Consider the following 16,811-nt stretch of genomic DNA (forward strand, 5'->3'; position numbering starts at 1 on the left):
TGATTTCCCTAAATCGCTTCAGACAAATGCCGGGATGGTTCCTTTGAAAGGGCACGGTCGATTTCCTTCCCAATCTTTCCATAACCCGAGCATGAGCTCCGTCTCTAATGACCTAGTTGTCGACGGGACGTTAAACACTAACCACCACCACCACCACCATATTATAATTTAAACTATTCTGTGTTTTAACTAGAGCACTACTTAAGTGCGAGGGGCCATACCCCAGATAAGAATAACTGGGAATACTGGACGTATACAAAGAAGGATAACATGAATGGTCACAGGTTGTTTGTCACTTGGAGCAGCATCACGGAGATACTGAAAAGTCTGAACTGTCAGACCCTTGAAGAGAGCCGCCAACTGTCCCGCGAAATCCTACTTGAAGTGTCAACAACCAGCTTTAAGTTCGGGATCTTGGAATATGATACAGCCTCTACGGCGCGAAAACAAAAGAAATATTACACTAATTGTAGCGTACGCAAAGGCATTTAAGTTGGCATTCTTCCTGCGCTCCTAAGGTAATGGAACGGAACGAAACCTAATGCTTGGTGCAATGGGAAGTACCTTCTGCGATGCAGTTCACAGTGCTTTGCAGAGCGCAGACGTAGATGCCTAAAGTGAAAAAAAAATAATGAAATGGCGAACATTTAAGACAGTTACATTATCCTCAAAGGACTAATTGATGACATTCTTATCAGATCGACGGCTCGTATCAGAAATAAGTTTTTGATGCGCGTTGCAATGGCCGTGGTCTCCCTTCGCGATTAAGCAGTCAGCATGTCTGGCTGTACCTGCAGACAGGTTGCCTCCCTAACCGAGCAGGAGATGGCTCAGCGTTGTGACAACAGTTGAAGTGACGGTTCGGGTTTCGAAAACCATAATTACAGACGAGGAAAGCGGCGTGTTTACTACATGCTTCTCATGTACTGCAGTTGACATTCCCTTTTATTTATGACTAAGGAGGTACGGATAAATACGTTTCTAAACGAAGTGTTCTACACTAATAAGCCAAAACATTATGACCACTGCCCACAGCTACGTCTGATACCGCCGGTTGGCGCTGCGGGCACGTGATTCGGTAACAAAACTATCTAAGCGCAGCAGTCACGGACAGGGCATCGGCCTAGCGAAAATACGGGCTGAAAATGAAAAAAAAAAAAAAATCCATTGACATAAGCGACCTTGACAATGGGCGGATTATTATTACGCAAGGCCTGTGAACGAATATCTCGAGAACGGCAAAGCTGGTCGAATGTTGACGTGCTACTGTCGTGAACATCTACGGAAAGAGGTAGGACAGTGAAACTACCACTAGGCGCTAAATGGTTGGACGATCGCAACTCCTCATAGGGTGTGAGGTTCAGCGGCTTATCTGCTCTGTAAAGTAGGACAAATGCTGATCTGTGGCAGCTCTACTGAAAGAGCACAAAGCTGGCTCGTATCAGAAATAAGTTTTTGATGCGCGTTGCAATGACCGTGGTCTGCCTTCGCGATTAAGCAGTCAGCATGTCTGCCTGTACCTGCAGACAGGTTGCCTCGCTAACCGAGCAACAGAGGGCTCAGCATCGTGACAACAGCTGAAGTGCCGGCTCGGCACATCGTTAAACATGGAGCTTCGCAGCAGACGACCCCTACGTGTTCACATGTTGATCCAACGACATCGTCAATTACGGTTGCAATGGGCACGGGGCCATCGGGCTTGGATCATCGATCAACGGAAACTTGTTCGGCTCTTCGGGTGAATCACATTTTTGCTACACTAGGTCGCTGGTCGTCTCCATAAACACCGTCATCGAGGTGAAGGGCGGCTCGAAAAGTGCAGAGTGCAGCGCGCCTTGTCTTGTAGATGAAACACGTAACAGGATAGAAGAGCTACATAGTAACATCAGCACAGTACACCCACAAATCCACTTCACAATGGAAATAGAAGAAAAAAAAACAAGAAACTATATTTCTTGGTTCTTAGAATCACTAGAAACAACTACCAACACGAATTCTCCATCTACAGAAAACCCACATCCACAAGCACTGTTATCCACAGCTCACCCAACCACCCGACAGTGCATAAATATGCCAGTTTTACACACATGCTCCACAGGATAAACAGAACACCTCTTAAACCAAAAAACTACACACTGGAACTAAATATAATCAAATTGCTGTTGAAAACGACTACAGAATAGACATCATAAACAAACTCAACATCGCTTCCCACGCCCGGGTTCCCGGGTTCGATTCCCGGCGGGGTCGGGGATTTTCTCTGCCTCGTGATGGCTGGGTGTTGTGTGCTGTCCTTAGGTTAGTTAAGTTTAATTAGTTCTAAGTTCTAGGCGACTGATGACCTCAGCAGTTGAGTCGCATAGTGCTCAGAGCCATTTGAACCAAACTCAACAACAAGGTAAAACTGAAACATGCAATACACACAGACAACACAGCAGACCACACCACTTCAGGAAAAAGAGACAGATGGTACACACTGACATACGGTAAAAAAATATCACATACAACTGGAAACATCTTGTAAAAGCAAGGGATCCCAATAACATTCAGAACAAACAATACAGTTCAGAAAAGACTAAGACCAGTCAGAAAAACTTCAGACAAATGCAGCATCGCTGGAATATATCAACTCACTTACAACTCCTGTCAGGCCCAATACATAGGACAAACAAGCAGAAACTTCCGAACGAGGTACACAGAGCACATGAGTGCTCTAAAGAGTGACAGCACACATTCAACTTTTGCAGAACATCTAATGAACAAAAACCATAACCCCACTAATACCGAAAACGATAAACTCATTCTGAAAAACAGCAACAATCTATACCGACAACTAACAATGGAAGAAAATTACTACATAGAAAAGGCTATAGTCAACGAGAAAAATGTAATAAACGAAAACACAACAGTTTGCAACAACACACTGTTTATCGCTCTGAGAAAACTTACCAAGTACACAGAACAGAAAGCACACACAAGCAAAAGAACCACTTCACCATCACACACAGAGACATAAATAAGGAACGGAAGTCGTCGTAATTCATGCTACAGTTTTCATAGGCTTCTCGCAACATGCTATACATCTCTCGCGACACATGCGAACAGCAAGATGGTGTAATATTCTCGATCATAAAGTGCGAAAGTTTTTGTTTTTCTGTGTATAGAATCAGCTACGTACCATCCAACGAACGTGAGTACGCGAATAACTAATTAACAGCCCAGTACACACCAAATAACTGGATTCCACAACACTACCGCAACCCCAAGTGTATATTACAGACACACGAAGTTCATCTTTTAGTATTTTGTTTACTAACAGCCGCTCACACAGTTGCAGAGGACATGATGTTCGCTGAGAGAATACGGCAACAGAAAAATAGCACAGAAAATACGTCGCAAACAGCGACAATAATTCTCAGAAGCATGCTATAACAAACAATAAATAAGGTAGTATGAAACTATCAATAGAAAACTAATTTCAAAAAAGGAATAGTAAAAAATGTAATAATTTTTTCACTGTGTTTGTATAATTATGCTATTTTCTGCATGTTTTAGATTAAAAAACCCACTGATGATGGTGATATCTGTCACCTAAACTAATTTGGGGAAAATAAACAAGTAACAAGGTGTTTTGCATCAAGGCAGACTCAATTTCTGATATTGTTTTTTTTTCTATGCAAACACGGACCAAATGGAAGAGTTCCAAGATAAAGTTATTGTGCAGCGCACTGCCGACGCAGGATGTTGGGAGCTTGTTTTAACACGCTAATCTGCAAAACTATTAGCTGATTTTTCACAGGTAACTTTAGCGCAACTTGGGGCAATATATAGGCTTTATTTCATCAGACTCGGAACACGGAAAAAAAGATAAGATGGTTTAAAGCTTTATCTGAAGCCATCTGTACAGCTTAGTAGTTCAGGCGTTTAATCATCGTGGTGCAGTACACGAAAAAAATCAATAGATGGAGCTGTTAGTTTCGTGGTACACCGGAGAACCTATAGATAGCGATGTTAATCTTTTATCTCAGTGACAAATGTATTTTCGGAAATTTACGTCAGTGACAGGATGAAGCACCGCGATCTAGTCTTTATGAACACAAACTAACATCGAATTTACTTGGCTAGGAAGTACAGATTTACTGATTTAGCTTTGTATATTAAAAACTTAACAATATTGGTTTTCTTCTTTTGATAGGTTATATTTTTTTTGTTACAAAAAGCGAGTTCATTAAGTCTGCTTTGTGGTTTGTAGGCCTACTCATTACATTTTGATTTCGTATTGTTTACAAATAAAAATGCCTAGGAAACGTTCTAGTCTTCCTGAATACACTAGAGTGGCTAAAGGACCAAGCAGTGTCAAGAACCCAATGAAGATCGTGAGGCAGACTGCTGCAGGTTGAAAACATCAGGCTTTAACTCGCTTTTTGGAAACACCTTCCGAAAGTTACATGCGACTCAACTCTGATCGAGAACGTCATGCGGTATCTCGCTTCTTAGAAACCTACGTTCACAGAGGGCTACAGTTACTTCTCTCCAGCGTAACATAATAGAAACGGAAATTCTAACGGGAAGTGATGCAGGTGAGTGAGTTTTTATAACTCAAATACCACTTATTCCTAACAATTTACCACTTCGCTTTAAATGTGTACGGTTCCCAGTGAGCTTATGTTATGGCGTGGCGATAAATGGAGCACACGACGAGACGCTGTGTGTTGCGAATCTAGACCGTAGGGGCAGTTGCTTTTTGTGTGGCCAGCCCTGCGTGGCTCTCTGTTGTTAGTGAAGCAAACAAGCTCTTCGTTGATCTCCCCAGTCATACCGCTTCAAACGTTGTGTGCAAAGAAGCTTTATAAGTCAATAATAAATGTTATGCATACGAAGTTTTGGACACAGCTATAAATAAATTAAATAAATACCTGGGCAACACTGGGTTTCACAGCTGTACTATAATAACTAAACAAAATTATGTTAAACAGAAAAACAAGAGCAGGGGGAGAGGGAGGGGGGAGGGGCACGCAGGAAAGATTCCCTAAAGCTCAGGTTAATAAAACGTAAAAGGCTGCAAAAGTAGGGAGGAAGGTGTCTGTTTAGGTTTGGAATCATGTGCTCGTATAGTTTCTTTGCAGCCCATGCTGGTGATTTCACAGTCGCATGTATATTAGACAGAACAGCTGGCAGAGAATTACTGTTTTGTAAAGTGTACAAACAACAACTGAAACTGACTGGAACAAGTGGCTGACAAGTTGTGTTTATCTGGAGTACAAGTGTCTTATTTTTGAAATGTTTTCCTATTGATTTACCTCTTAGAATTGTCCTCATACTCGCTGATAACGTAGTACCAGTAATTTGTTTGTCCAAGGACCATTGTATAGTGATACAGGTCTTGTCAGCTTAATAAGAGCAAAACATGTGAATATAAACAAGTCATTAATGGGGAGAGAACAGGCAGTTGGCCACGCCGTTCTTGAAGAAACCAACCCGACATTTACCTGAAGTGATTTAAGAAAACTACAGAAAATCTTAATGAAGGTAGCTATACAGATCATGACCCCATATCTTCCATAGCCAGTAGTCAATATCGTATCAACTGCACTACCTCATCCGGTTTAACCTAACGTAGAATCATCATATGTTTATGGACGTCCATCCTATTGCATGGACGAGGGACTTCAGCTGATGATATAACGGGTGATCAAAAAGTCAGTATAAATTTGAAAACTGAATAAATCACGGAATAATGTAGATAGAGAGGTACAAATTGACACACATGAGGTTTTATTAGAACCAAAAGAATACAAACGTTCAACAGATGGCGCTTCATCTGATCAGAATAGCAATAATTAGCATAACAAAGGAAGACAAAGCAAAGATGATGTTCTTTACAGGAAATGCTCAATATGTCCACCATCATTCCTCAACAATAGCTGTAGTCGAGGAATTATGTTGAGAACAGCACTGTAAAGCATGTCCGGAGTTATAGTGAGGCATTGGCGACGGATGTTGTCTTTCAGCATCCCTAGAGATGTCGGTCGATCACGATACACTTGCGACTTCAAGTAACTCCAAAGCCAATAATTGCATGGACTGAGGTCTGGGGACCTGGGAGGCCAAGCATGACGAAAGTGGTGGCTGAGCACACCATCACCACCAAACGACGCGCGCAAGAGCTCTTTCACGCGTCTAGCAATATGGGGTGGGGCGCCATCCTGCATAGGCTGGTTCAAATGGCTCTGAGCACTATGGGACTCAACTGTTGAGGTCATTAGTCCCCTAGAACTTAGAACTAGTTAAACCTAACTAACCTAAGGACATCACAAACATCCATGCCCGAGGCAGGATTCGAACCTGCGACCGTAGCGGTCTTGCGGTTCCAGACTGCAGCGCCTTTAACCGCACGGCCACTTCGGCCGGCTCATCCTGCATAAACATCGTACGTTCCAGCAGGTGTTTATCAGCCAGGCTGGGGATGATGCGATTCTGTAACATATTGGCGTACCTCTCACCCGTCACGGTAGCAGTTACAACACCAGAATCACGCATTTCCTCGAAGAAAAAAGGCCCGATAACGGTAGATATGGTAAATCCAACCTATACCGTGACTTTCTCGTCGTGCAATGGAGTTTCCACGACAGTTTTAGGATTTTCGGTAGCCTAAATTCTGCAGTTGTGGGCGTTGACAGACCCTCGGAGCGTGAATGAGCTTCGCCAGTCCACAACACGTTACTCAACCAATCGTCATCTTCCGCCATCTTTTGAAACGCCCACACCGCAAATGCCCTTTGCTTCAGTAAATCGCCTGGTAACACTTCATGATGCTGAGGGATTTTGTACGGATAGCATCGGAGGGTACGCCTCAGTGCCAACCAAAGAGTAGTGTATGGAATGCCGGTGCGACGTGCGACTGCACGACCGCTGACTTCCCCGTGCATAGATGAACCCGTGGCTTCGAACTTGGAAATCATTCTCGCCACAGCTGCATTTGTCAACGGACCTTTACCCGTTTGAATCCCCTTCCTATGGCGATAGGATCGTAACGCTGAACTAGCACATTCCCCATTCTGGTAATACAGCTTCACTAAAAGCGTCTTTTCAGGTAACGTCAACATGCTACGACTGCTGGCGCATCTGATTCTCTCTCTCATTATAGCTCCTTTTATACACGATTGTCATGTGCAGTCACTGACGTTTTGCTGTACAGTGCCATCTGTCAGACATTTTGTGAACCATGTCATTCCAGGCATGTGTGTCAATTTTTCTCCTCTCTATCTACATTATTCCGTGGGTTATTAAGTTTTCAAATGTATACTGACTTTTTGATCACCAGGTATATGAGAAAAAGTACCATCACAGTTGCATCTTGAGAATGTCTTTACTCCCTCACACGATTAGTTTCGGCGGCAAAGTAGCGCCATCTTCAGGTCGCACCACTGCCAAAAGAGTATTATAATTGCTTGGGGAATTTATCGTGGAGTCCTTGTTACTATTACACATGGAATAGCTTTCCTCAGGAGTCTGTACTCGACACTTGCCTTTGGCTTTGGAGACAACACTTAGTCGAGTAGAGATTTTAGGACCACGAACATGCTTACACGCCTCTGTTCCAAAGCTACGGCCTTAGGGAGCGTAGTGGGTACTATTTCTTGCAGAGAGGAGAGAGGCAGCACTGCCATCAACGGCCCGGCGCTGGAATGGCCTCGTGCCTCGCCTCCCCGCCGGCAGTGGCCGTGAAAACACCGCGCGCGCCCCCGAGAGCCAATCGCGGAATGGCTGCGCATTCTCCGTCACGGCGCGGCCCGGCCGGCACGTCTCATTCTGACGACCGCCAAGTTGCGCACTCCGCAGCCGGGTCGCCACAGTGCGTTAACAAAAAGCCCGCACCGCTGCACTTCACGCCGCTCAGTTGCACGGTAGCTGCACCATGAGCAGCGACTTGTACAGCGTTAATAATGAGAATGTGGGGGTCCTCTGTTACGAATATAGTAGGCAGTGTCCTAAATATAAAGCATTTAAAAAAAAAAAAAAAAAAAAAAAACACGAAGCACCATCGTCGCATATCAATGTAACTTCGTATGGCTACACACCATCAGCTGGTATGTTAATGATTAGAGTTGCAATTCTCTGCCCGCATCTCGTGGTCGTGCGGTAGCGTTCTCGCTTCCCACGCCCGGGTTCCCGGGTTCGATTCCCGGCGGGGTCAGGGATTTTCTCTGCCTCGTGATGGCTGGGTGTTGTGTGATGTCCTTAGGTTAGTTAGGTTTGAATAGTTCTAAGTTCTAGGGGACTGATGACCATAGACGTTAAGTCCCATAGTGCTCAGAGCCATTTGATCCATTTTTTGCAATTCTCTGCTACAGGTAGAGCGAACGCCACACTGCATTGGTGTTGTTCGTTTTTAGTGGTGTTACCAGTAATGGTAGCATATACAGGATGTTAGAAAAAGGTATGGCCAAACTTTCAGGAAACATTCCTCACACACACATAAAGATGAGATGTTATGTGGACATGTGTCCGGACACGCTTAATTTCCATGTTAGAGCTCATTTTAGTTTCGTCAGTATGTACTGTACTTCCTCGATTCATCGCCAGTTGGTCCAATTGAAGGAAGGTAACGTTGACTTCGGTGCTTGTGTTGACATGCGAAAAAAATGTTCAAATGTGTGTGAAATCTTATAGGACTTACCTGCTAAGGTCATCAGTCCCCAAGCTTACACACGACTTAACCTAAATTATCCTAATGACAAACACACACACCCATGCCCGAGGGAGGACTCGAACCTCCGCCGGGATCAGCCGCACAGTCCATGACTGCAGCGCCTTTGACCGCTCGGCTAATCCCACGCGGCTTTACATGTGACTCTACAGTACTAGCATCAAGCACATCAGTACGTAGCATCAACAGGTTAGTGTTCATCACGAACGTGGTTTTGCAGTCAGTGCAATGTTTACAAATGCGGAGTTGGCAGATGCCCATTTGATGCATGGATTAGCACGGGGCAATAGCCGTGGCGCGGTACGTTTGTATCGAGACAGATTTCCAGAACGAAGGTGTCCCGACAGGTAGACGTTCGAAGCAATTGATCGGCGTCTTAGGGAGCACGGAACATTCAGCCTATGACTCGCGACTGGGGAAGACCTAGAACGACGAGGACACCTGCAATGGACGAGGCAATTCGTCGTGCAATTGGCGATAACCTTAATGTCAGCGTCAGAGAAGTTGCTGCTGTACAAGGTAACGTTGACCACGTCACTGTATGGAGAGTGCTACGGTAGAACCAGTTGTTTCCGTACCATGTACAGCGTGTGCAGGCACTATCGGCAGCTGATTGGCCTCCACGGGCACACTTCAGCGAATGGTTCATCCGACAATGTGTCAATCCTCATTTCAGTGCAAATGTTCTCTTTACGGATGAGGCTTCATTCCAACGTGATCAAATTGTTAATTTTCACAATCAACATGTGTGGGCTGACGAGGATCCGCACGCAATTGTGCAATCACGTCATCAACACAGATTTTCTGTGAACGTTTGGGCAGGCATTGTTGGTGATGTCTTGATTGGGCCCCATGTTCTTCCACCTACGCTCAATGGAGCACGTTATCATGATTTCATACGGGATACTCTACCTGTGCTGCTAGAACATGTGCATTTACAAGTACGGCACAACATGTGGTTCATGCGCGATGGAGCTCCTGCACATTTCAATCGAAGTGTTCGTACGTGACCGATGGATTGGTAGAGGCGGACCCATTCCATGGCCTCCACGCTCTCCTGACCTCAACCCTCTTGACTTTCATTTATGGGGGCGTTTGAAAGCTCTTGTCAACGCAACCCCGGTGCCAAATGTAGAGACTCTTCGTGCTCGTACTGTGGACGGTTGTGATACTATACGCCCTTCTCCAGGGCCGCATCAGCGCATCAGCGATTCCATACGACGGAGGGTGGATGCATGTATCCTCCCTAACGGGGGACAGTTTGAACATTTCCTGTAACAAAGTGTTTGAAGTCTCGCTGGTACCGTCTGTTGCTGTGTGTTTCCATTCCATGATTAATGTGATTTGGAGAGAAGTAATAAAATGAGCTCTAACATGGGAAGTAAGCGTTTCCGGACACATGTCCACAAAACATATTTTCTTTCTTTGTGTGTGAGGAACGGTTCCTGAAAGTTTGGCCGTACCTTTTTGTAACACCCTGTATAAGAGGCGTGGACAGCTTCATTTGTCAGATGTTGAGTCACTGTGAAGAACCCCGAGATGCCGCGTATCCATGTCAACAAAAACCGTTATTGCACATGACAAATGGTTCAAATGGCTCTGAGCACTATGGGACTTAACATCTGAGGTCATCAGTCCCCTAGAACTTAGAACTACTTAAACCTAACTAACCTAAGGATATCACACACACCCCTGCCCGAGGCAGGATTCGAACCTGCCATCGTAGAGGTCGCGCGGTTCCAGATTGAAGTGCCTAGAACCGCTCGGCCACTCCGGCCGGCCCGCACATGAGAGTGTCTCCATTTGGCTGGGTGGTCAAACTGTGCAATATCCAGGTTTGTGGGCCTTTGCCGGCCGCGGTGGTCTAGCGGTTCTGGCGCTGCAGTCCGGAACACCGTGACTGCTACGGTCGCAGGTTCGAATCCTGCCTCGGGCATGGGTGTGTGTGATGTCCTTAGGTTAGTTAGGTTTAAGTAGTTCTAAGTTCTAGGGGACTTATGACCTAAGATGTTGAGTCCCATAGTGCTCAGAGCCATTTTTTTTTGTGGGCCTTTCGGATGTGACAGTAGCTCGATGTAGGACTATTAGGAACACCAGGGCAGGCACACCCGTATAAAGGTTCCGGTCGGCTACTTCTCATTACCACAAAGTGCACCAAGCACATCTTAACTCTTTCGCATCTGCACTTGCGATCCGAGAACCAGTAATGGACTCCTTGCAGCATTCTGTGCCATTGGTCGGAAACTAGCAACAGCCGGACTACGGAAATATCTCCTGCTTTGGCTGCTGTTAACATCACAACACAAGTGGCTGTGTCTGGAGTGATTCCGTGACATGAACTGCTGATGAATTACGCCACATTGTGTTCAACGACGAATCACGATTCTGCACTACTCCGGATGACCATCGGCGGCGACCTGCGGTGAAGTCCCATCCTTCCAATGTTTCGGAAAACCACAGCGTTGTCACTCTTGGCGTCATGGTGTGGGAAGTCTTCTGGTATCATTTCAGGTCAAAGCTCATAGTGATTGACGGAACTGTGGCGTCTCAATGGTGCGTCACGGACGTTCTGATTTCTCGTGTTTTGCCTCTAATGCGGTAGTTTCGTGGGGCGATTTCTCCAGAGCAGAATGCTCCTTCACACATGGGACGTGCATCTATGAACTGAACTGAGTGAGTGATGTTGAGGTACTGCCGTGGCCAGGAAGATCCCCAGATCGGTCCCCGATTGAACATGGATGGGACCAGATAGGATGTCAGTCGAACCAGACCCATTATCTATTATATCCAGGATTAGTTACAACAGCTGTGGACCAGCGTTTCTCAAGAGAAACGTTATCATGATTTCATACGGGATACTCTACCTGTGCTGCTAGAACATGTGCATTTACAAGTACGGCACAACATGTGGTTCATGCGCGATGGAGCTCCTGCACATTTCAGTGCAGGAGCTCCTTCCCAAACGAATAATGCGTCCTGTCAAGTTCTTTGTAATGTGGAACGATCGCATAAACGTAGCCATGGGGAAAGGAAATGCTAAACCCAATTTATTGGAATATTCCTAAGGAGGTATGACTGATGGACGAAGGATGCTGCATACTAATGGCCTCATTCGATCACTTGTCCACAGCTCGTTGTCTAGTAGTTAGTGTTGCTGCCTCTAGATCACGGGGTCCCTAGTTCGATTGCCTGCCGGATCTGAGATTTTCTTCTCTCAGGCGCTGGGTGTTGTGTTGTCCAAACCATTTCATCTCATCTTCATCGGTGCGCAATTCGCCGAAGTGACATCAAATAGGAAGGCATACACCAGGAGGCTGAAAAACCCGAGACGATGTCTCCCAGCCGGTAATGGAATATCGTCATTTCATTTCAGTCGAAAAGTTCATGAGTTAAGGTATAGAGAAACGGTAATATAAAAGAGTATAAAAAACCTCCCGTTTCGTGGCGTTGCCTTCTTGCACCCTAATATCTCGCTTTTGCAGCACCACTGTAATTTCGAATTTCAGAAATACATGTGTGCTGTTTTCTTGCCAGCAATCTATTTGTTTTTGATATTTTTGCTGTCACATTTAATGTACAGGGTGGGGCAGTAGTTCCCGTATCCCCTAGTATCTAAAGCTGATTGATTTTACTTGTATTACCGCAAGTACTTACATATGTATTAAGTGTCAAATACATAGGTATGTTCCCCACAATGCTGTAATCACATTCCATGTGCCTCCATGTTCTTCTTACATATATTTAGCACGTCTGGTGTTATAATACGAAATGCATCCTCAACGGAATCGCGCATTTCTTCGTTTGTACCATAACGACGTCCATATACATGCGCCTTAATGACTCCCCATAACGAGTTGTGAGGTGCAGGGTTGTGAAAAGTTCTCAATGGCCATTTCAAGGGTGCTGGTGTTGCTGATTAACCACGACCAATCGACCGTTCATTTAGGAACTCTCGCACTGCAACAGCTTAGTGAGGAGGTGCCCCGTCTTACTGCAAACATATGCTTTTTGTGAGGCCACTTTTCTCAAGCTGATGTATTAACCATGTTTGTAACATGCCTAAATAGTTTGCGCCAGTGATACTCCCTTCAGAAAAGTACGGTCCAAGCAGATGTAGGTGATGTCATCGGTGCTCATACCATTATGCGAGGCGAGTTCTTTTCTAATTCGACTGGGTAATGAGGTTCCTGTTTGGCCCAAACGACAATATTTCTAGCACGATAGCTGCGATAAATGGCACATTCATCTGAAAACATTACCTTGACACAGTTTACTGCATTTGGAAATTGAATTAACAAAGCACAGCTAAAACGCGCTCATTCGTGTCTGTAACCTATAACTCGTTTACGAAAGTCGGCCGAATATATATATATATATATATATATATATATATATATATATATATATATATATTTCATGTGCTCTTTCATTGTTGTTACCAGGTATACCGAGTTGCGAAGCTCGTTTACGTGTAGAGTTCATAGTAGATTGTTCAATCGAAGCAGTGACTCCATCACATGTTTTTTCTCGTGTCTTCTTCCTTCCACTCTGTGGCCTGTCTTTCACACTGCCAAAAGCAAAAGCTCGTCTTTCCCAATGCAGAAGTGTCGCCTTTCGCCGTAGAGCCTTATTCAATCTTTTCTGGAACGCACCTATAATCTGCCTCATTATCTGTCCTGTTTGTTGTTGTTCGTGCACCCGCACACTTGTTACTAAGAGCTCGCCGGCCGGGATGGCCGAGCGGTTCTAGGCGCTACATTCTGGAACCGCGCGACCGCTACGGTCGCATGTTCGAATCCTGCCTCGGGCATGGGTGTGTGTGATGTCCTTAGGATAGTTAGGTTTAAGTAGCTCTAAGTTCTAGGGGACTGATGACCTCAGAAGTTAAGTCCCATAGTGTTCAGAGCCATTTGAATTTTACTAAGAGCTCGTCAATAGTGTATCTACGACCGCTCACAGCTGCCATGACTATAAATTAAAATTCGACTGCGACTGCGAAAACATGTAAACACGAATTCCAACAATTGATGACAATTAATATAGCTATCAAACTGCATTATAACATTTGTTACTAAACAGAATTTGCAGGGGTACGGGAAATTCTCGCGCATCCTGTACAGTACCTCGGAAGTCGTTGATGAGCAACAGATTACAACATGGAAACAGAGATCCCATATCCAGTGTCGGTAGCACTGAAATGGCAAAGCGGAGCGCTCTCACCCATCCAGAGCTACACAGAACGTGCGCGCACGGTGCACGACCGACAGGCCAGTAGACTATTAGCTGTTGTTACTAAGTGATTCATCACGGGAGTCGAATTATCAAAGGATTTTCCCGCGGAGCGTTGTAACTGCCACCTATCTATCGGTCGTGTAGTAGGTAATTTATCTGTCCGGTAATTAGCCGAGTGATTTGAGCTAATTGTCCAACTGCGTCTCGTCTCGTCCTCCTTGCAGCCGCTTTGTGAGCCCGACAGTGTTACACGGTCCAGCGGAGCTCGGCGTACAGTGTAATAATTCGTGCTCGTGGAGCCAATCCGCGGCTCGCCGGGCGGCTGGGGCGGATCCGCGGCGACACCGCGCTTTCGTCAGGCCGCGATCGGCGGTGATGGAGGGCGCCGTTAGCGTCGCGGCCATGGCTACAGGCCGCGTAATTACTTGGCCGCGATTACAGCGCGCGGAAAATTAATAGCGCCAGCCACCGGCTCAGTTGTTGCGGGCTGCACACAGTCCTTCAGCACGCGGCGGCGGCCGGCAGTCCACAGGCCCGATGCATGAAGCCGCTCTGTCGGCCAGGACTTCGGCGGCACCACCCTCACACAAAGCGCGTTAATTTCCGGTCAAAACGCAACGGTTCTACCATTAACAACACTTTGATCTGAATCTCTTGTTTCTTAAATACTGGATGCAGTTCACTACAGAAAATTGTTCTCCCACAAAGAAAAAGGAATAGCTTAATAGTGGCTACAGCAGCCGATGTCAGCTCATCGACGAATCAACAAATTTAGAAGTAATTTCCGGAGTTGTGATGTAAAGTTTGTAATTTTTCGTGATTCTCATACGAAAACTTATACTATAGCATCGCAGTCTCCCTCATCGTCCGCGAATAACCGTACAGGTCCTCCAATGTTAACCACTAGATGAAATGAAATGATCGTATGGTGTTACTGGCCGAGAGACTCCGTCTGGGGTTACCTACATCTACATACTCCGCAAACCTCTGTGTAGTCCATGAGGGAGAGTATCTAGTATCACTAATAGTCATTTCCTTTCCTGTTCCACTAGCAAAAAGGGTGAGGGAAAAACAACTGTTTATATCCCTCCGTACAAGCCCTAATTTCTCTTATCTTCGCGATCCTTACGCGAAATGTATGTTGGCGACAGTATAATCGTGCTGAGTCAGTTTCAAATGGTGGTTCTCTAAATTTTCTCAATACTGTTCTACGAAAAGAACGTCGTGTTCCATCCAGGGATTCCGACTTGAGTTGATGAGGCATCTCCGTAACACTCGCATACTGATCGAACCTACCGCTGACAAAAATTAGCAGCTCGCATTTGAATTACTTTGATATCTTCTTTTATTCCGACATGGCGGAGACCAGAGACACTCCAGCAGTATTCAAAAATGGGTCACTCTAATGTTCTATACACGGTCTCCTTTACAGACGAGCTACACTTTTCTGAAAAACTCCCAATAAACGGAAGTTGATCATTTGCCTTCCCTACTACCGTCTACGACGATAGCCTAGATATTTAATCGATGTGACAGTGTCAACCAGAACACTAGTAATGGTGTATTTGTGTTTGACGCCGCTTTGGCGACACGTGCGTCGAATTCATTAGATTACTCATATAAACCATAAACACGCTAGTGTGCAAAAGTTAAGAATAATCAGGAAACCGGAAGGATACCGGAAGGACTACTGAACAAGCTACAGCTTAATAAAAAGACATTAGGCAACAACGGTGCCAGAAACGTAATGTTAGAAAAGTTCTCACAGCTAAGTTACACATTTGTAAGAAAATAACACAACTGGGAAATCTCATCCACAGCAAAAGAAGCTCTTCATAGGGAATATGTTTAACCCTAACAGCCACACATGTTGCACAGCGAACCAGCATGCTCTCTGCAAGATGGTTCAAGAGCTGTCTTGGCAGTCGATGCTATTCTCTAGCAAGAGCGATGCGGAGATCTGGAAGTGTCCTTGGTGGAGTCTCACGGGATGCAATTCGCCTTCCCAATGCATCCCACGTATGTTCTATAGGATTCAGGTCGGAGGATCTCACTATCAGTCCAAGCGACGGATATCTTCACCTTCAAAGAGTCACCAGAGCAGCTCGATGCGGACCGGCGTTAGCGTCCATAAAGTAGTCTGGACCAACTGCACCCCTGAAAAGGCGAACATGTGGTGCCTCTGAGCGTTTACAGTATTCTTCCGACGGCGAACGAAAATGTGCACCTCCGTACAGCCATGCAACATGATGCACCCACACACTATGACGCAATCACCAAGCGCGTCTCTTTCCACGATGTTCATGGGCTACCACGTTCTCTTCAGAGTAATGTGAGACGAGAATCATTTTGCAGTCTGAAACGGGATTTATCTGTGAAGAGCACATTCCTCCATTCATTCATGGTCCAGTTTTGATATTGCCAACTCCAAGATACACGGGCCCGTCTCTGAGCTGGAGTGAGTGAGATGCACACAGGCGGACACCTGGCAAACAGCCCAGATGGTGCGAGCCTCCATAACACAGTTTATCGGGAAACAGCAGCTCCTAAGGCAGCCGGAAGTTCTGCAACCAATTGTTTTACAGGTGAACTCCGATTTCGTCGGGCAGCTACAGCCAGATATCGGTCCTGCTGTGGGGACGTTATTCATGGTAGACCTTGAACTGGCCTATGATGAACATCTCCTGTGTCTCGAAACACAGAGACGCACTGAACTCAACAGTTATCATGCAAGATGGGACCCCACTGCAGATTGCTCGTGAAGTTCACCTGCTTCTCCGAAACACATTTCGAAACGATCGAATTATCAGCTGACCATTTCCAAATTATTGGCCGCCACAATCACCTGATCTCACTCTTTGTCATTTCT

The 16,811-nt window shown here is 45.5% G+C and overlaps 1 protein-coding gene across 1 annotated transcript in view; it reads left to right on the plus strand.

Moving 5' to 3' along the window:
- Positions 1-16,811, plus strand: part of LOC126427947 (tyrosine-protein phosphatase non-receptor type 13-like) — a 723,279-nt gene that overhangs the window by 206,061 nt on the left and 500,407 nt on the right. The gene's annotated exons all lie outside the window — the stretch shown is intronic.

Source organism: Schistocerca serialis, chromosome 1, assembly GCF_023864345.2.
Source record: "Schistocerca serialis cubense isolate TAMUIC-IGC-003099 chromosome 1, iqSchSeri2.2, whole genome shotgun sequence".
In the NCBI taxonomy this organism is placed as follows: domain Eukaryota; kingdom Metazoa; phylum Arthropoda; class Insecta; order Orthoptera; family Acrididae; genus Schistocerca; species Schistocerca serialis.